Here is a 17,920-nt window from a genome sequence, read left to right as displayed (position 1 = left end):
GAATCATACTAAGAATGTAACACTTACAAACAAGGGCACAGTTAAGACATTCATTATAAGTTGTGAACAGGATTCATTTTGATGATAATTCCACTTGCCTACACAGTGTTCTTAGATGTGAAAAAAAGCCATGGGATTAGGCCAAATATTGTCATGGTAACAGAAAGAAAGGGAAATCATTCTAAAAGGGTTTCCAATAAGCAAAAGCAGCTAGCATTCAGTAAGTAGCCTTCAATAGAAGTTGACATCTGTTATTCATTTGTTGTTTCTAGGTTTGAAGAAAAGCAGGATAATTGGAAATAGTACAGTGTTCTGGGAACATATTGAGTGAAAGGGCTCTTAGTGCTTTTTAAATATTGGTCTATTTATCCTTAAAAACATTTAGTATGTACCTTCTTTGTCCATTTATAAATTGGACAAGCTAGCTGGAAGGTTGTCTAGACTCAATTATGCTTAAGCAGTGGAAGATCAAAGCAAGCTTCTTGCTTTTAATAAGAGGAACTACCATTTCAGCTGAGCAGGGAACACCTATTTTTGGAAATTGAGCAGAAGATGAGAATGCATAAATTGTATAAAGTTATGTGTTTACCTAATATTGAGGAAAGACTGGGAGACATATTAACCTGCACAAGAAACATGCACCAGTACTCAGGCTTTCCACTTCTTTTGTTCAACACCACTGTATTTTACACATGAATGTAAGACAATCCTCATGACTCTACTGGTAAGAAAGAAGCAGATGAAAATCCAGTTGTGGAACTTGAAGGAGAAAAAAGGCAAATGAAAAATCAGTCATGTTTTTAACACCAGGGGTGTTTACCAATGAAACAGTGTACCACTGGATTTTCCCATACATGGAGATTTTAAGACACTTTTTGCAACATTTCTAAGAGGTTGATCATGGGCCATTGAGTATGCTCTGCCCAACATTAGAAACCTTGTTTGCTCACCTAGACTAGACAATGCACCCAAAAAAGCTCTTTTATCTTATGAATCCATAAGACATTTATACATCAGCTTTCTAGGGAAGTGGTTGATTTGAGGCACACACATCTTTTGTAGTAGGAGCTTGCAAGTTAATTTATGGTTAAAAGCCTAGACATTTTGTAGGAGTGAAAGAAAGACAACCAGCAATGATTTTACTTTATTTATCCTGAATATTATTTCCTTATCACTTCATAAAAATGAAGAGGAAAAAAAAATAAGAAGATAACAGTAAAACCTTAAAGCTTACCTGGTGCTACCTAAGTCAGAAGTTAGGAAGGATATTGCTGTACAAAAGATTTGTTGATATATTTTTAGAGAAATACATTCTAGCTAAATTTCATATACTTCTGTGTGTATTAGAAGTATTTCAGAGTTTTCAAGGTAAATAAAAATACTGTTGAATGCAGCAATTAATGAGCACTTCAGTAATGGCTGTGCAATCCAATATTTTAATAATTTGATATTAAGATTACCTTTTCTGTCCTTAGGGGTAGATACTGTACAAACACAAGAGAAGACACATGGACAGATTTGTAAAATGTACCTAAGTGTCTGTGGAAGCACCCTGGTACCCAGTGGAGTTCTTGGAAAGGCTTTAGTACCCACCAGAATGGTTAATTTCTTAATTATCTTATCATTATGGCCAAAAGTTCCTTCTGTAAAGAACCTAAAAAAAATACTGACTGAATGAACTTTTGTTGTTTTGATTCTTTTTACAGCTTGCAAACAATCATAAATTTGTCTGACAAAATTAATATGTTCTTTACTGTCTCACAAACTAGTGCCACCAAATTATAGTGCTGCTAAATTAGCCCTGAAGACAAGCAATAAAAGATGCCAATCAATGTATGTAACTACCTGACCAAACACCTATTATTCTTCCTTTTTCATGCTTTATACACAATGGGCAGGGGTCTCAGAGATCTGAGGTCAATAAATATCCCAACACAAAAATCTTCTCTGTCATTTGATGGAGTGATGGATCTGTACAGCAGACATCAGATTGTTTGGATTTTTTTTTTTTTTTAATTTGGCTGGGTCTGCTAATAAAATCAACAAGTGCCTGTGACAGCTGATAAGCCAGACAATGTGCGCTTGCACAATAGCTCTGACAGCAATCTGTATATGAGAGTGTGTGTATACACACACATACACGCAGTTGTACTCCCACACACCCCTTGAAAAAGCCCCAAACCAAAGGATTAAATGTGTAGTGGCCATATAAAATAAGATGCAAGCATAGAAAGGTAGTGATGTTCTGTTTCAATGTTATCGGTATTTTTCTCAATGTGTATTCAGAGGAATAGGTTTCTGACTCAGGGCTGCAACACGCTGCTTGCCCTGACGCTCTGATCATCTTCAACATCCTGAAACATCACATTTCAGGCTCTGTTAAGGATCAGTACAATGGCTGTCACTTCACTCATTTGTAATTTTCCTTAAGAAGGCAACAGCACATAAAACACTCAAGTTAAGAACCAACAAAGAGACATAAATAAACGCCTTTCAGTTTATAACATTAAAACAAATCAAAACAAAAAAATCCTAAAAAAAACCCCAACAACCCAGCACCAAGGAAAAAACCACACAGACCATTTCCAAAACTATTTAAACTGAAAGGTAACTGCAGCATGGCCCCAGTATCACCTGCAATGTGCCACTCATACTCTTTTTCCCTCTCCAGACTGGCAAAAATACATCTATAAATTATTGTTAACATCAGCTCTCCAGTCCTGCTCATTCAGGCAACCTCTGGGGCAACACTAAGATGGCCAATAACTATAGATGATGTTCTAGATGCAATTCTGAATTTGAGAGCAGACTGTTGGAGCACTTTTCCAAAAAGGGCCTGGGTTTCAAAGCCATTTCATTTCAGGCTGCATTCTGTACATGCAATTAAGGAAGAAATTTTTATAAGACAGAAATTTTTTACAATGATGGTGGTGAAGCATTCTGGGTTGCCCAGAGAGGCAGTGGATGCCCCATCCCTAGAAACATTGAAGGTCAGGTTGGATGGGGCTCTGAGCAACCTGATCGAGTTAAAGCTGTCCCTGCTCACTGCATTTTTTTTTTTTTTTAATTGTATTTTGACTTAGTTGTCTACCAGTTTTAGGCCTTACTGCCTTCTTCCACATTTATCTGCATAGCAACTTCATACACTGAGAAGACTGCTATCAAGCAGTGACCATCACTAATGAGGGGCAAACCCGGAAGAATTCTGTTCTTGCCGATTTGCCCTCAGGGACATAGTGGTTTTGCCACCTCATACTGATGTCAGACTCTGTGAGTCTGACCCACTTGGCTGAGAGCAGGTAGGAATTAGTTGGGATGGGGCAGCCTGCACATGGGCCAGGTTCCCGAGGGAACCCTCCCTCCATCCCATCACCCCTCTTGCAGCTCCCATCGCCCACCACTGGAGCAATCACATTGTCTGCAGGGGTCAAAAACAGGCATGGGGAAGGCCGATGGACCTTTTCAAGTACTGCCGCTTCAGCTCCCACTGCTGCTGGTGCTGGGTTTGCTGGGGAAAGGGAGGGCAGGGCTTCAGAGAGCAGAAGCCGGTAGTGTTGTAGTCTTTACTGCTGTGTTGAAGAGGTTACCAACTTCAATACATAGCCAGGCGTAATCACCATATTCTGCCACTTGTGGAAATCACCTCAGAGATAGCTGGAGATTATATAATAGGGCTGCAAATGAAATAGGAAACTGATTTATTTTCATTGTCCATTACTGCAATTCAGTGCCATTTATTTAAGGCCACTATCTCTCACTCCAAGGGAAAATGCAAACATTAATCTTCATAGACTGTATCTTGGATACCAGTGGTCTGGATAATTAGTTTCTTACCCTCTGTGCATGTGCAGTCTTTTCATGTTCAGCAAGAAAGATAATCAGCTGTGCTGAACATGTGGGCTTGTGTTCACATCAGTATAAGAAAATAGGAGATGGTTTTGATCTTCAAATCAGTGATGCCCTCAGCTTTTCTTTAGAGACAGTTTTTATTTCTTTTGAATAGTACTTATGTTCTTGCATCTAAAATCTCACTGGTTCTACAGAAACCTCACTTCTCTTGTTTGGGTTGTCAAGAAATCTTTGTGGCAGGAGTAAGATGGAGATGAGTACAGGCCATGGTCTGAGTGTTTCCCTTGGTTTTAGGACAGATTTTGTTGTCCCTGTTAATCAGTGCACCGCTAGCTTACCTGTCCTATACAACTCCCTTCTGCTGCACTTCAAGATGCAGCTACATCTTGAGTATGGTGTGCATGTCCCACGTACCATGATCTTGAAGACCCAACCATTGCTTTATGAAGACATATAGACTCAACAAGCAGGAGCCCACCCTACTTTACATGGAGCTGAAATAAATACCACCAGTGGGCAAACGTTCAGAGACAGTGAGGTAAGCAAAAATCACTGACTTCTGATTTCCTCTTGACCCTATGAAAATATCCATCCTCCTAAGTAATACTGGCAGAGGGTCAATCTGTGTGACTTCTCCCACTGTCAAGACAAAGCTATGAGAAGAGAAGATGTCCTACAATACAAAGACAGACAAAAAGCTCAGCTGAAACCAGAGGAAGTCACCAATATTTTCAACTTGTTGGACTGTGAGATTTTGCCTTGCTTACATTATTCACATTTCCTCCTTGACTGCCTTAGGGCTAGGACTAGGGCCAGTTGTTTTTGCTCTGCTGGAGATGGTGTAATGGGAAGGGGAAATCAAGCTGCCTAACAACATAGACTTTGCTCAGATAGGGTGAGGACACCAGCATTTCAGTGATATTACATGCTAATTCCTGCTTTCCCAGATAGCTGCCAAATGACTGCATAATGCTTCAACATCATCAGTGAATAATATTTAAAATAGACCAAAGAGAAAAATCAGGTGTACATGGTAGATGAGTGTACCAGTTAATGGCACATTTGCTGAACAGGTCTTCATGTGCTCCTCAGAAAGAGCCACACCCTGGAAGAATTCTTCTTCAATGGTGAATGTCATATCAAAGACTAAACCTAATTAATTTACATCATATGCATTAGGAACAGACCTTCAACAGCCTAATCAAGGCTGACCCAACCTTGTACCCACTACTGAATCTTTCTGTATGTCCCTTGCCCAAGCCTGGCCAGACTGGCTCCTTGAGTCTCCCTGCAGCCAAACAGGCTGGGGGCATTTGCAAGACCATGTCTTCCCTGAAGGTTACATTTCATTTTCTAACCTTGGCCCTGCTGGGGAGCCAGGGGGGGTGCAAGGATCACAGCTCACTGTTATTTCATTGATCCCTGCAGCTGTGGTTTCACATGGAGCTCTGATAGACAGACCCCCTTTTAATGCTTCATCCCTCCCTACTGGCTGCTATTGTGTGGTTTGTGGTTTATTCTTTAAATGTCTATGAGAAGATTAATAGTTTTACTGCTAATGGTCTCCTGACTATAACCAAAGATCCACAAAGGCTCAGGGCCAGATTTTCTCACACCCACTTGCGCAATCTAGAGATTCTGGAGAGGGGAGAGGCAAAGCTGGTGAGGCAGCCCCCTGCCCCAAGCTGCCTGCATCCCTCAGCTTGCATGCACACACACACATACATGTACAAGTCACGGCCGCTCCAGGTGTCTCCTTGCTTTTAACGCTCTCCAGTCTTGTACAAAACCAGGCCTGATCACACTGATGGTGTCAGGGGATGGCCCCCCATGGGCAGCCAGCATTTGTAACAACGCAGAGTTAACTACTCTCAGTCATTATAAGCAGCATCTTTGTGTGTATCTCTTAACCAAGTATTTATAAAGGGCTGAACTTTGAGCAACCCTTTGTGAGTGTAAGTAAAACTGTCCTGTAGACAGCAGTGGACCTGGACCTGCATAGATTAGGACTGCTGGAGAATCCCAGGAGACCCTGACAGCTGCAATAAGATACGTGCAGCTTGGATCAATTTAGGATTAGTCTCTGTCCTCTCTTAACATTTAAGTATAGCCAGGAAAAAGAGCTCACACTCTACTTTTGGACGACAGAAGTGAAAGTCTGCGCCTGGCCTGCCTCTGCATATTCCTGCACAGAGCTACTACTCGGAGAGAAGTAAATCTGGGGCCGTGTTTGTTTTGCCTCATGGTACCCACTTGGCATGTGTAAATAGGACCAGGGAAATAGCATGAACCAGACCATAAAGCTGATGTCTACCCGCATTGGCTATTGACTTACATGGAGGGTCCATGATTAATACCAAATGGAGATTTGGCCACTGCTCTGCTTCATGTAGCACTGCACAGATTAAGTCTTGGATCAGCTGAAGCGACTTGTGAAGTTAGGTCTACTTTGTTGAGCGGTGCTGGCTGAAGAAAAAGAAAATAAAGAAATATTTTTGGAAGCACAGAAATGCTTTGTTTTGGGTTTGGACTTAAAAATCACAAGAACATGCAGGGTCTGCATGCAGCGAGAATTTTATAAGCTTTGCACTTGTCTCTAATCCAAGCTCCGAATGTTGTTGAGGCAGGACTCCAGGCCAGGTCTCCTGCGTCCAAGCATGCTATTTAATCCCTGGCTCAGCAGGAGGAGACTGCCAGTGCTTTCTCTTCACCATATTCTTAAGTGGCAGCTGAAAACACAAGAGAAATGTCATTCTGTGCCTGTTGACAGGACTTGCCTGCCCTTTTATGTTTTGGTTTGTTTGGGTTTTTTTTTTTTTTTGATAAATCAAAGAGAACAAGCAGGATGATCCAGAAGGATAATTAATTATTCAGGTAGCATTTCATTTGAACAGGTACCTATAGGGAGGCACCAGGAGGTGTAGAATGAGATGCCAAGCAACAAATGAGGTGCAAAGCTGCAGAGAACCAGGAGCAGGTCTGAGGGAAGCATTGCTCCCTTGCACCCTGCTCCCCTACCCTTCCCAGTACTTCTCTGTGGCAGGAAATCAGATGGTATCAGCCCTCATGTGCACTGTCCAGATGTGGTTCCCTGTCACAGCACTTTTCTTAAGTTGTTCACCAAACATATCTTTGTTTTCTTCTTGTGCACGTAAAGATTTTTGCAGCTTTTTTGGATGACAGACCTTGAAAGAAAAGCCTGTCTGCAATAGGTGTGCATGCCCACAGGGTATTCAGAGTAACGAGCATTGGTAGTAATGTTTTTTAACCCAAAGTATGTGAGTGCATCTACTCAATTGACAACACATGCATCAATCACTCTTACTCCATCCCTTCATCTGGCATCATGAGTTTCTCCCGTGATGTGTCCTGGGAGCAATACACTGAGGAAAGCATCTATCCATCACAGAGTAAAGCTGTTCTGCTGCTGCTGCTTCGCCAAGGCCTTAACATGCCAGGGCAGAAAGCAGGCTGCCCCTGTACCCACACCCTCCATCCCAGGCCCATCACCTAGAGAGGTGAAAGAGAAACTTGGTGGGAGTGGGGAAAAGATATTTCTCTTGAGAAGGAGAAGTGAAAGAGTTCACAAAATGCTGCCCTGCAGTCTGTTAGCTAAACATCAGGATTTATTACCAAGTATGGGAGTGCAGCTTGTAACTAGCCCTAAGAGAGACACTGAAGATTGTGAGAAGATGACAATTATTTGGATGCGTCTCAATTAATTTGTTGCTTTGCAGGCTGAAGGCTGGTGAGCCTACAACCTGGGAAAACATGCGAGGCGCAGACTAATATCTCCAACACTCACATTAGAAAGCAAAGCAAAACCATGACCTCTGTGAAGTCAATGGGAGTTTTTCCACTGACTTCAATGGAGCCAGGATTTCACCCTGAGTTTTCCATAATGAAGGCCAGATTGTCCCCTTGATTTATGAAGCATGGGATTTTTCCAGCTTCAGTGCACATTGTCTCCTGTTTTTTAGCAATGCATTCAAAAGCTGAAGTACACCTCCATGAAACAAAGGGGGATACACAAATGCATTTGAATAAAATAAGCTTTATAGTGATGGGACATGATGTTGACCGAGTTTGTTAATTCCACTTTGTGACCAATATAAATATAAACCACAACTTCTCTTGTTTTCACAGGAGAGTGCTGTAGTCTTAGAAAAGGAGGATCATGGCATTGACCTTATGTTCAGGATGAACAAACTGACATGAACAAAGAAATCCCACGATGCTTATCTCCAGTTAACTGTTTGTTTACCATGTTGGCCTTGCTAAATTTACTTGAGAAAATAGGAGCTTTTAAGAGAAAGCATTTCAGTAACTTTTTGTAGTTTTGCTGACTTCTCTGAGTCCATCAAGGTCTCCAATTCAATACAGTAGTAGTTTTATTTTTAAGATCTTACATGCTAATTTGAATATGCAATTGTCTTCTTTTTCTTCTTTGCATGTTTTCAGTCTTAACAGAAATAGCATGGAAAGAGTGACCTCACAGACATGGAGGACTCAAAACTAAGAATGCTAATAACACACAAGATCTAAATTTTTGTGCCTAGTCTTAAGCTTTTGAGCTGAAAATGCATGAGGTTGCCAAGACCAAGCACACAAATAGGCATTGAATTCAGGGACCTCAGAGTTACTTTGCTGTGCATTAGCACTTTCATTTCTGATGTGATCATCTGGTGGCATAAGGCTGAAAGACGCCATTTATAGGAGGGTCCTGTAGAGTTTGATAGTTTGCTCACCATGGAAAGGAGTGAAGTGATAACAAAAATAAAAATCCATACAGCAGGACCCTGGGGCTATTAAATAAAATGTATGGTAAGTGCTAGATTGTATGCTTAGGAGCAAAGAAGGCAGGCAGTCCTGCGAGTATGTGAAAACATATCCTTGGGCTCAATGGCCCTGAATGGGCATTAGGGGACACAATGCAAAAAGCAATTCAACATGAGAAATTCCACTGATGTGATAACAAAGTTAATAAGAGCATTGAGTGTATGAACAAGGAAGAAGTGAATAGGAGAAGAGATTAAGGTAATTTTACCTCTCTGTACAGTACAAAGCTGACTACTAGGAGAATTTTGCACAATTGTAAAATGACACTGAAAAAAACCTGAAGAAATACAAAACTGGTACTAGGGCTGAAACAAGTACAGCATTTTCCAGACAGAAATGTAATAAATTCGGCTTATCTTATCAGAAAACAACTGAAGCGAATAAACAAGAAATAATCTGATGATGGAAGGAAAATAGGCAATGCTCACAGGATCTTTAATTTAGTGCAGAAAGGCACAATAAAGCCAGCATGAGGGAAAAGGTCTGATGTATTTAGATTAAAACTGAGGACACACCTTTCTTTACTTGATCCAAGAGGGACCAGCTGTTAGACACACTTCCAAGGGAAGTGACAAGTATCCACCTCTCCCTGTCCTGACTTTAAGTCTAGCTGCCTTACAGGAAAGCACACATAAATAAAACAAAGTTAATGGAGCACAATACAGCCATAACTAGATGAAATGTAATGGCCTGTGATGTACAGAATGTCAAACTAGATGATCTAATGGTCCCCTCTGGCCTCAAACTTCATAAATTGTTTCACACAAGCTGCCCTAATGAGCTAGCTCCCTGTTTGAACCAGGGTTGGCTCTGAGTTTCCCACTCCAGTTTCACTGCGACGGCAGCATCCAGAACAATTTCAGGGCCAGCAGCACTGCAGGTGTCTGGGAAGAGGTTCATACTTGGCATCCCACACAGGTCAGGAGCAGCACAATGCAGTGGTACATAGGCCTTGGCTTTCAGGCTTTTTGTTTGTTTGTTTGTTTTTCTGGAGCAGGTCTTTGAGATTTCAGTGTCCTGGCTAGCTTCTCCCCCAACAAGTGCATCTGTCAAATGATCTTATTTTCCAAAATCATTATTAGGGAAGCCTGTGAGCTAGTACCCATATCTGTGGGGCCACACATGCACCTGAGTGTGGCATTGCTCCAGCTCCATGCTGAATGGGCCACGTGGCCCTGTTGAAACCCTGTGGAACAATATCCTAAAAATAGGTATTTTAGGTAGAAGGACACTCTGCCTGAAGGCTGTTTGTCTCATTTGAAAAAACATCTCATCTTTTCGTTCATCAGGCAGCTAGTCCTTGCTTCAGGGGCTTTGTGCAATGGAGAATATGCTTTTCTTCTTCATCCTACCAAGCTCTCCCTCAAGCTCTCCCTTATACTAGCATTTCTGTGTAGAGTTGATTGACTTGTTAAGAGATTCAATTTCTGTAGGCATCACAACAAAGACAGACGTCCATCAAGTTTGTTAGAAATTAGCGATCTCCTTTCATTCAAATTTAATAACAAGTGAAGTTTAACTTGCATTTGTGAAGGATGAGGCATTCTGATACGGCTTTATGGTTGCAAAAAACATATAATGATTTTGATACTGGAGCCAAAAGCACATCATCAGACAGGAAGAAAATTGTCTCCTTGGTAATATTTAAAATACTTTCAAAACCATGTGCCTTGAATTGATGCTTTCCCAGCTCTTGAAGGGCATAGCAAATTCTCTAATGTATTGGAAATTATATCTAAATGTAATCAGCAAAAGCACTAGTACAGTTTATTTCCAGATGAGACCTTGAAATTCTGCCCTATTGTTCAGATATCTTTGTTACACTTTCATCCTGATAATTAATTATTTAACACAATTATCCTTTCTTGCTCTCCATGTGAGTAAGTAGGTGACTTAGTTACATTCAAAATCACAGTCTGATGCAGTTTGCTGACCACAAAAGTCACTGCTAGCTTGTTGTATTTAAATGTGTAGAAATACATACATGCAGGCATATTTGCTCATATAATACAGTTGATAAATTATCTTTCACTTTAAAAAAATTAACTGGCTACTTTACACTTCACATGCCATTACATTAAATACATGCTGAATGCAACAAGAAGCAGAAAAATTTAAATGGTACTTATGGATTCACATAGACATGTGTGTGGTTTTCTGTGCTGGTATAAAATGCACATTTTTTTTTTTGCAATTGCCAAAATTTACTGCAATTAAAAATGCAAAGTATTATAATGAATCAAAAGTAAAATGGTTATTTTCTTTCAGAAATGACTGGAAAAATATTTATTTTTAAATTTATGTGAAATACCACAGTTCCAAAATACTTATAAGTATAAAATGTAACTGCAAAACCATCCTTAAATACCTTTTTGATTACTAATGTCTCATTTGATTTGAGGCTTGACTTCAAGCCAGTCAGCTAATTGCAAATGGTCCTATGGACTTCCCTGGGCTCTGGTCAAATTAACATGCTTTAAAAGTCATGGGCTTTGGCACACGCTCTGCACCATACCAGAGTGAGACAACTGACTTAAGTCCAGTTTTGTTCTGCTTTCTTCTCTCTATAGAGTATGAAAGCATGTATGAAGGAAAGTAAGACTGTGATAGTTGTCTCCAAGTTTTGGGGGGCACTTTGAATGGTGTGCAGCAGCAATTGAATTGCACTCTAAAAAGTCAACAAGCTTTTCACTAGAAGAAAGACAACCTTCCTTAAATGTATCCTTTGCCATCGACAAAGTACAATTTTTAAAAATCTAATCAGGGAAATGCACCACATTTCAGAAGCCGTGGGTGATTTGAACTAATGTTCAAATCCTTTTGAAAATAATAGTCCTGCATTGAGGTCCACATTTATGGAGTCTTGTTCTTGAGCAAAAGTGGGTGAAATTAATTGGATTACCATTACTAGTCCTTCTTCTTTCAATCAGGCTGAAGTATTTTGGGAAAAATTAAGCAAGGAAGAAACTTGTTTGGTTGTGAATTATGCTTCTGGAAAAATTATACATCTCTGCAAAAATTGTTATTAGGCCACTTTTAAGTGAATGATACAAAAGCAAATGGAAATTCAATCTGGCCTGTTTTAAGGATTTAATTACTCTTTTAAATAGTTTATTTTAAGTGGTTTTAATAATATTGAGAAGGATTTATTATATGCTTAGAATAATTTTGCTGTTCTTCTTAAATCACTATTTTCCATTAGCAATGTTCCTTTCTCTCTGCTCTGTATAGAGACATTCCTGACTGACAGAAAGCAGATGAACTCAGCAGGCTGTTCCTATGTCCCTAGGAGCAAACAAAAACAAAAGGCCAAAATAGAGAAAAAAAGATTTCAAACTGTCTTAAACCAAAATTAAGCTCTTGACAAGATGTTATGTAATGTGTCTAGTGAAGACCTCTCAAGATTACCAATCAAAACTTGCTGCTTCTGCTAATCTAGTATTAACCTTTGTCTTTTTGGTGAGATTTTTTCAGATTCTGTGAACAAAGAATTAAGATTTTAATGAGGGCCACTGTCCTCTTGAAGGTGATTTCACAGACCATTACAGCCTTTGTGTTAATTAGAGGGAACTAATAGATGAAGATAAAAATACAGTTACTACTTTGGAAAATGCATGGTTTTCTCAGTGTACCAAATTTTTCAGTAGGAAATTTTCACTTGCTGCAGCTACAGCTAATGTTTTCTCTTCAGTTTTAATTTCATTTTCTTCTACAGTGTTTCTGGTAATGTTCTAAACTATTATTTTGATGACAGCTGAATGACATCTAAGAAAAAGTAGTTAGCACTACAACATTTTAAAATGTGCTTATTTTTTTCATGTACCTTTGATCTCCCTTCTCCCTATTTACTTGGGCAAAGCAGTGTTTGAAACCCTGGGCCACTTCTGGGCTGGGCAAAAGATAAAACTGGCAGGAAGGGTTGTAGACAGATTTGTGATTACTTTGATAAAAGATCATAGAATCATAGAATCATTTAGGTTGGAAAAGACCTTTAAGACCATCCAGTCCAACCACTAACCTAACACTACCAAGTCCGCCTCTAAGCCAATTAAGGGTAGAGTAGCAATTTCATGTTTCCTGGCTTGGTGGCTGGATTATTTTTTAATGAAAGTAAAAACTAGGAATCATTAAGATTGGAAAGGATCCCTAAGATCATAAGTCCAGCCATCAACCCAATACCACCATGCCCACTAAACCATGTCCCAAAGTGCCACGTCTGCCCATTTTTTGAACACTACCAGGGATGGTGACTCCACCACCTCTCTGGGCAGCCTGTTCCAATGCTTGACCACTCTTTCTGTGAAGACATTTTTCCTAATATCCAATCTAAACCTCCCCTGGTGCAGCTTGAGGCCATTTCCTCTTGTCCTATTGCTAACTACTTAGGAGAAGAGACCAACACCCAAAAAAAAATGCAGTATGATTTAGGAATCGATGTGATAACCGGTTCTTGATGTTTTCATTGTATTACTTTCTAAGCATGGGTGTGCAGCTGTGCATGATACCCCTGTTTCCCTGCTCCTACTGGTGTCATTCTGCCTCTACATCAATCTGTCCCTATTTTCTGCTGATAGTTAGGAAAGATGAATCAAAGCATACAGCAGAACAAATGATAGCATACAAAACACAGGAATAAATATATAAGGGTTTAAATCAAGCATTAGTTTAAATTAGTGTGTCAAATGTGATGGTAATAGTGAGCTGTCCTGCTCACAGCTTCAGAGGCATGTCATCATTTTTCTGGTTTAGGTACTACAGATACAGACATTTAGAAAAGCCGTTAATTCCAGCTGTTAAGTAATTTTGCTCTAGCACCCTTGCCATCCAGTGAACAGGGCTATTACTCAGCATGAATGACAAAGAAATCTGGATATGCTTCAATTAGTAATGGCAATGCAGTCCTGAACTATAGTACCATCTCACTGTACTAAAAAAGCACAATGCTTGTATCAAAGTTTCTACTTTGGGGATGGTCTCAGAAGATTATGGGCTGGTTACTTGTTAGTGATTGTTAGGGCCAATATCCCATCCTGCAGCATTTCTGCATGGAGCTCTGCTTATGGGAAAAGGAGTGAATGCTCACATGCTTGGGATGAATTATAGCTTATATTCTCAAACTAAATCCAAAACACAGTACTATGCCTGCTACTAGGAAGAAAACTAACTCTATTCCAGCAGAAACCAGGACAGTATCCACCCTTTATTCTATACCATCTACATCATGCCCAGGTATCTACCCTTTCCAATAAATTCCAATTAATCACCATTGCTTTTCCTGTCTTTTGACATGTACACACAGATTTCTTTCCCTCAGTCTATGAGCCATCCCTCTAAAATGTCCATTGAGTTCATTTAGTCCATGACTTTGGGCTCCATCTGTCATAACAGTCTTTTGGGGCAGGAGAAATGGTGTGCGGTGTGGGATTGTTGCATGTTGAAGCCAGTTCTGGTTCCATCACTGCTGCACTTTGCTTGGTTTTATTAAAGCTCATTCTTCATTGATCTTGGTGATTCTTACTGTATACTGCTGATAGGGCATATAGCAACCATAGAAGTGATGCCATACAGTATTATATAGCAATTAACATCACACAGTTCAGTTCATTGGCTATTTTCACCCAAAATCAAATCCTCTTGAGGTACACATTGGACTTGCCCATCCTTTCGCATCACCCACCAAGTGCACCCAGGTCCTTGAGCAAAAGCAATCCCATGAATGGGTTTGCCTTTGCCTGAGGCAGGAGTAACCCAGACTGTCTTCTCCAGCATATTTTTTATGTGCACTACAGGGGCTTTATCTCCTTCTACAGTACATAAAAGTTTTGATTGGGCAGGGCCAGCTCGATTGGCAGATCCCCTGGTGTTGACTAACCAGGTGGCCTTTGCTAAGTGTGTATCCCAATGTTTGAATATCCCACCACCCATTGCTCTCAGGGTAGTCTTTAACAGCCCATTGTATCACTCAATTTTCCCCCAGGCTGGTGCATGGTAAGGGATGTGATATACCCACTCAATGCTGTGCTCTTTGGCCCAGGTATTTATGAGGTTGTTTCGGAAATGAGTCCTGTTGTCTGACTCAATTCTTTCTGGGGTGCCATGTCACCACAGGACTTGCTTTTCAAGGCCCAGGATGGTGTTCTGGGTGGTGGCATGGGGCACGGGATATGTTTCCAGCCACCCGGTTGTTGCTTCCACCATTGTAAGCACATGGCACTTGCCTTGGCAGATTTGTGGGAATGTGATATAATCAATCTGCCAGGCCTCCCCATATTTATATTTTAGCCATCGTTCACTATACCAGAGGGGCTTGAACCACTTGGCCTGTTTGATTGCAGCACGTGTCTTATGTTCATGAATAACCTGTGCAATACTGTCCATAGTTAAGTCCACCCCTCGATCACGAGCCCATCTATATGGGCAAGTACAGGTCAACCAGGGGATGGCAAGTACAGGTCAACCAGGGGATCAGGCCCAGCCAGCATGGGTTCACAAAAGGCAGGTCCTGCTTGACCAACCTGATCTCCTTCTATGACCTGGTGACCTGCCTGGTAGATGATGGAAAGGCTGTGGATGTCATCTACCTCGACTTTAGCAAAGCTTTTGACACCGTCTCGCATAATATCCTCCTCGGGAAGCTGGCAGCTCCCGGCTTAGACAGGCATACTCTTCGCTGGGTAAAGAACTGGTTGGGTGGCCGAGCCCAGAGAGTAGTGATAAATGGTGTTAAGTCCAGTTGGCGGCCGGTCACGAGCGGTGTTCCCCAGGGCTCTGTTTTAGGGCCAGTCTTGTTCAATATCTTTATCAATGATCTGGATGAGGGGATCGAGTGCACCCTCAGTAAGTTTGCAGACGACACCAAATTGGGTGGGAGTGTCGATCTGCTCGAGGGTAGGATGGCCCTGCAGAGGGACCTGGACAGACTGGATCGATGGGCCATGGCCAACTGTATGAGGTTCAACAAGGCCAAGTGCCGGGTCCTGCACTTCGGGCACAACAACCCCATGCAACGCTACAGGCTTGGGGAGGAGTGGCTGGAAAGCTGCCTGGCCAAAAAGGACCTGGGGGTGTTAGTAGATAGCCGGCTGAACATGAGCCAGCAGTGTGCCCAGGTGGCCAAGAAGGCCAACAGCATCCTGGCTTGGATCAGGAATGCTGTGGCCAGCAGGAGCAGGGAGGTGATTGTCCCCCTGTACTCGGCGCTGGTGAGGCCGCACCTGGAATACTGTGTCCAGTTTTGGGCCCCTCACTACAAGAAAGACATTGAGGTGCTGGAGCGTGTTCAGAGGCGGGCAACGAAGCTGGTGAAGGGTCTGGAGAACAAGTCTTATGAGGAGCGGCTGAGGGAACTGGGGTTGTTCAGCCTGGAAAAGAGGAGGCTGAGGGGAGACCTTATCGCTCTCTACAACTACCTGAAAGGAGGTTGTAGTGAGGTGGCTGTTGGTCTCTTCTCCCAAGTAGCTAGCGATAGGACAAAAGGAAATGGGCTTAAGCTGCGCCAGGGGAGGTTTAGACTGGAAATTAGGAAAAATTTCTTTACGGAAAGGGTGGTCAGGCATTGGAACAGGCTGCCCAGAGAGGTGGTGGAGTCACCATCCCTGGAGGCGTTTAAAAAACGGGTAGATGTGGCACTTCAGGATATGGTTTAGTCTGGTCTACCCTTGATTAGTCTAGAGTGGGCTTGGTAGTGTAGGTTAATGGTTGGACTGGATGATCTTAAAGGTCTTTTCCAACCTAGATGATTCTATGATTCTATTCTATCATTCTATATGTTGCATCTCTTCCTTGATGGCCTGAGGTCTCATGGGCTATAAATAATTCACACAGTTCCTACTCCTGAGTCACTTCAATCTTAGCGTCCTGATCCACCTGCTGGTTGTTTTGATGTTCTTCAGTAGCCCAACTCTTGGGTATGTGAACATCTATGTGACGTACTTTTACAACCAGGTTCTCTACCCCGGGAGCAATACTTTGTCACAATGCAGCAGCCCAGATAGGTTTGCCTCTGCGCTGCCTGTTACTCTGCTTCCATTGCTGCAACCACCCCCACAGGGCATTTGCCGCCATCCATGAGTCAGTACAGAGATAAAGGACTTCCACAGACTAAGGGAATGATATCTGTGTGTATATATCAAAAGACAGGAAAAGTGGTGGTAATTAATTGGAGTTTATTGGAAAGAGTAGAGACCTGGGCATGATGTAGATGGTGTAGAATAAGGGGTGGATAGTGTCCTGGTCTCGGCTGCAATAGAGTTAGTTTTCTTCCTAGTAGCAGGCATAGTGCTGTGGTTTGGATTTAGGATGAGAAGAATGCTGATAACACACTGATGTTTTAGTTGTTGCTGAGTACTGCTTATGCTAGTCAAGGACTTTTCAGCTTCCCATGCTCTGCCAGGTGCACAAGAAACTGGGAGGGGGCACAGCCAGGACAGCTGACCCAAACTGACCAAAGGGCTATTCCATACCATATGATGTCATGCTCAGTATAGAAACTGGAGGGAGTTGGCCAGGAGGCTGGGATTGCTGCTCATGAACTGGCTGCGTATTGGTCAGCGGGTGGTGAGCAATCACATTGTGCATCACTTATTTTGTATATTATTATTATTTCTTTTTTTTCCCCTTCCTTTTCTGTCCTATTAAACTGACTTTATCTCAACCCATGAATTTTACTTTTTTTTCCAATTCCCTCCCCCATCCCACTGGGGAGGGAGAGAGTGAGCGAACAGCTGTGTGGTGTTTAGCTGCCTGCCAGGTTAAACCTCAACACAAGCTCAGGTGGGAATGAATTAGTTGTCCGCCACACACAATGTAGGTGGCATGTAATATATATGTAGTGCACAGCATAAGGAAACTCTTAGCACAATTATCTCCCTGTTCAGAGTATTGTCACTGTATAAATAGCTTAACAGGGTGAATGGTGGCTTTTTAAAATAGGAAACATAAGCTGGTTGTCTTATGCCTGTGTAAGATTGCCTTTGTTAGTGGTATCTACAAATACTCTTGATCCCTTGCTGCCTTGAACACAAGTGACTTGCACAGTGTGAAACATCCTGCAATGTCCCAGTCACTTAAGACAATGAAGTGCCTCTTCACAGAAACCTGATTTCTGACATTACTGGTAGTTTTTTCTCAGGCTGCTAAGGTTTCTCACCCTTCCTGCCTGATTCACCCTGTACTTCCTGCTGAGATGGGCTACCCTATCTGCAATCCTCTGCACCTACATCCTCCAGTTCTT

This window comes from Pelecanus crispus, chromosome Z (genome assembly GCF_030463565.1).
Source record: "Pelecanus crispus isolate bPelCri1 chromosome Z, bPelCri1.pri, whole genome shotgun sequence".
Classification (NCBI taxonomy): domain Eukaryota; kingdom Metazoa; phylum Chordata; class Aves; order Pelecaniformes; family Pelecanidae; genus Pelecanus; species Pelecanus crispus.
The sequence above is the reverse complement of the archived record's forward strand: the minus strand, read 5'-3'. Positions refer to the sequence as shown.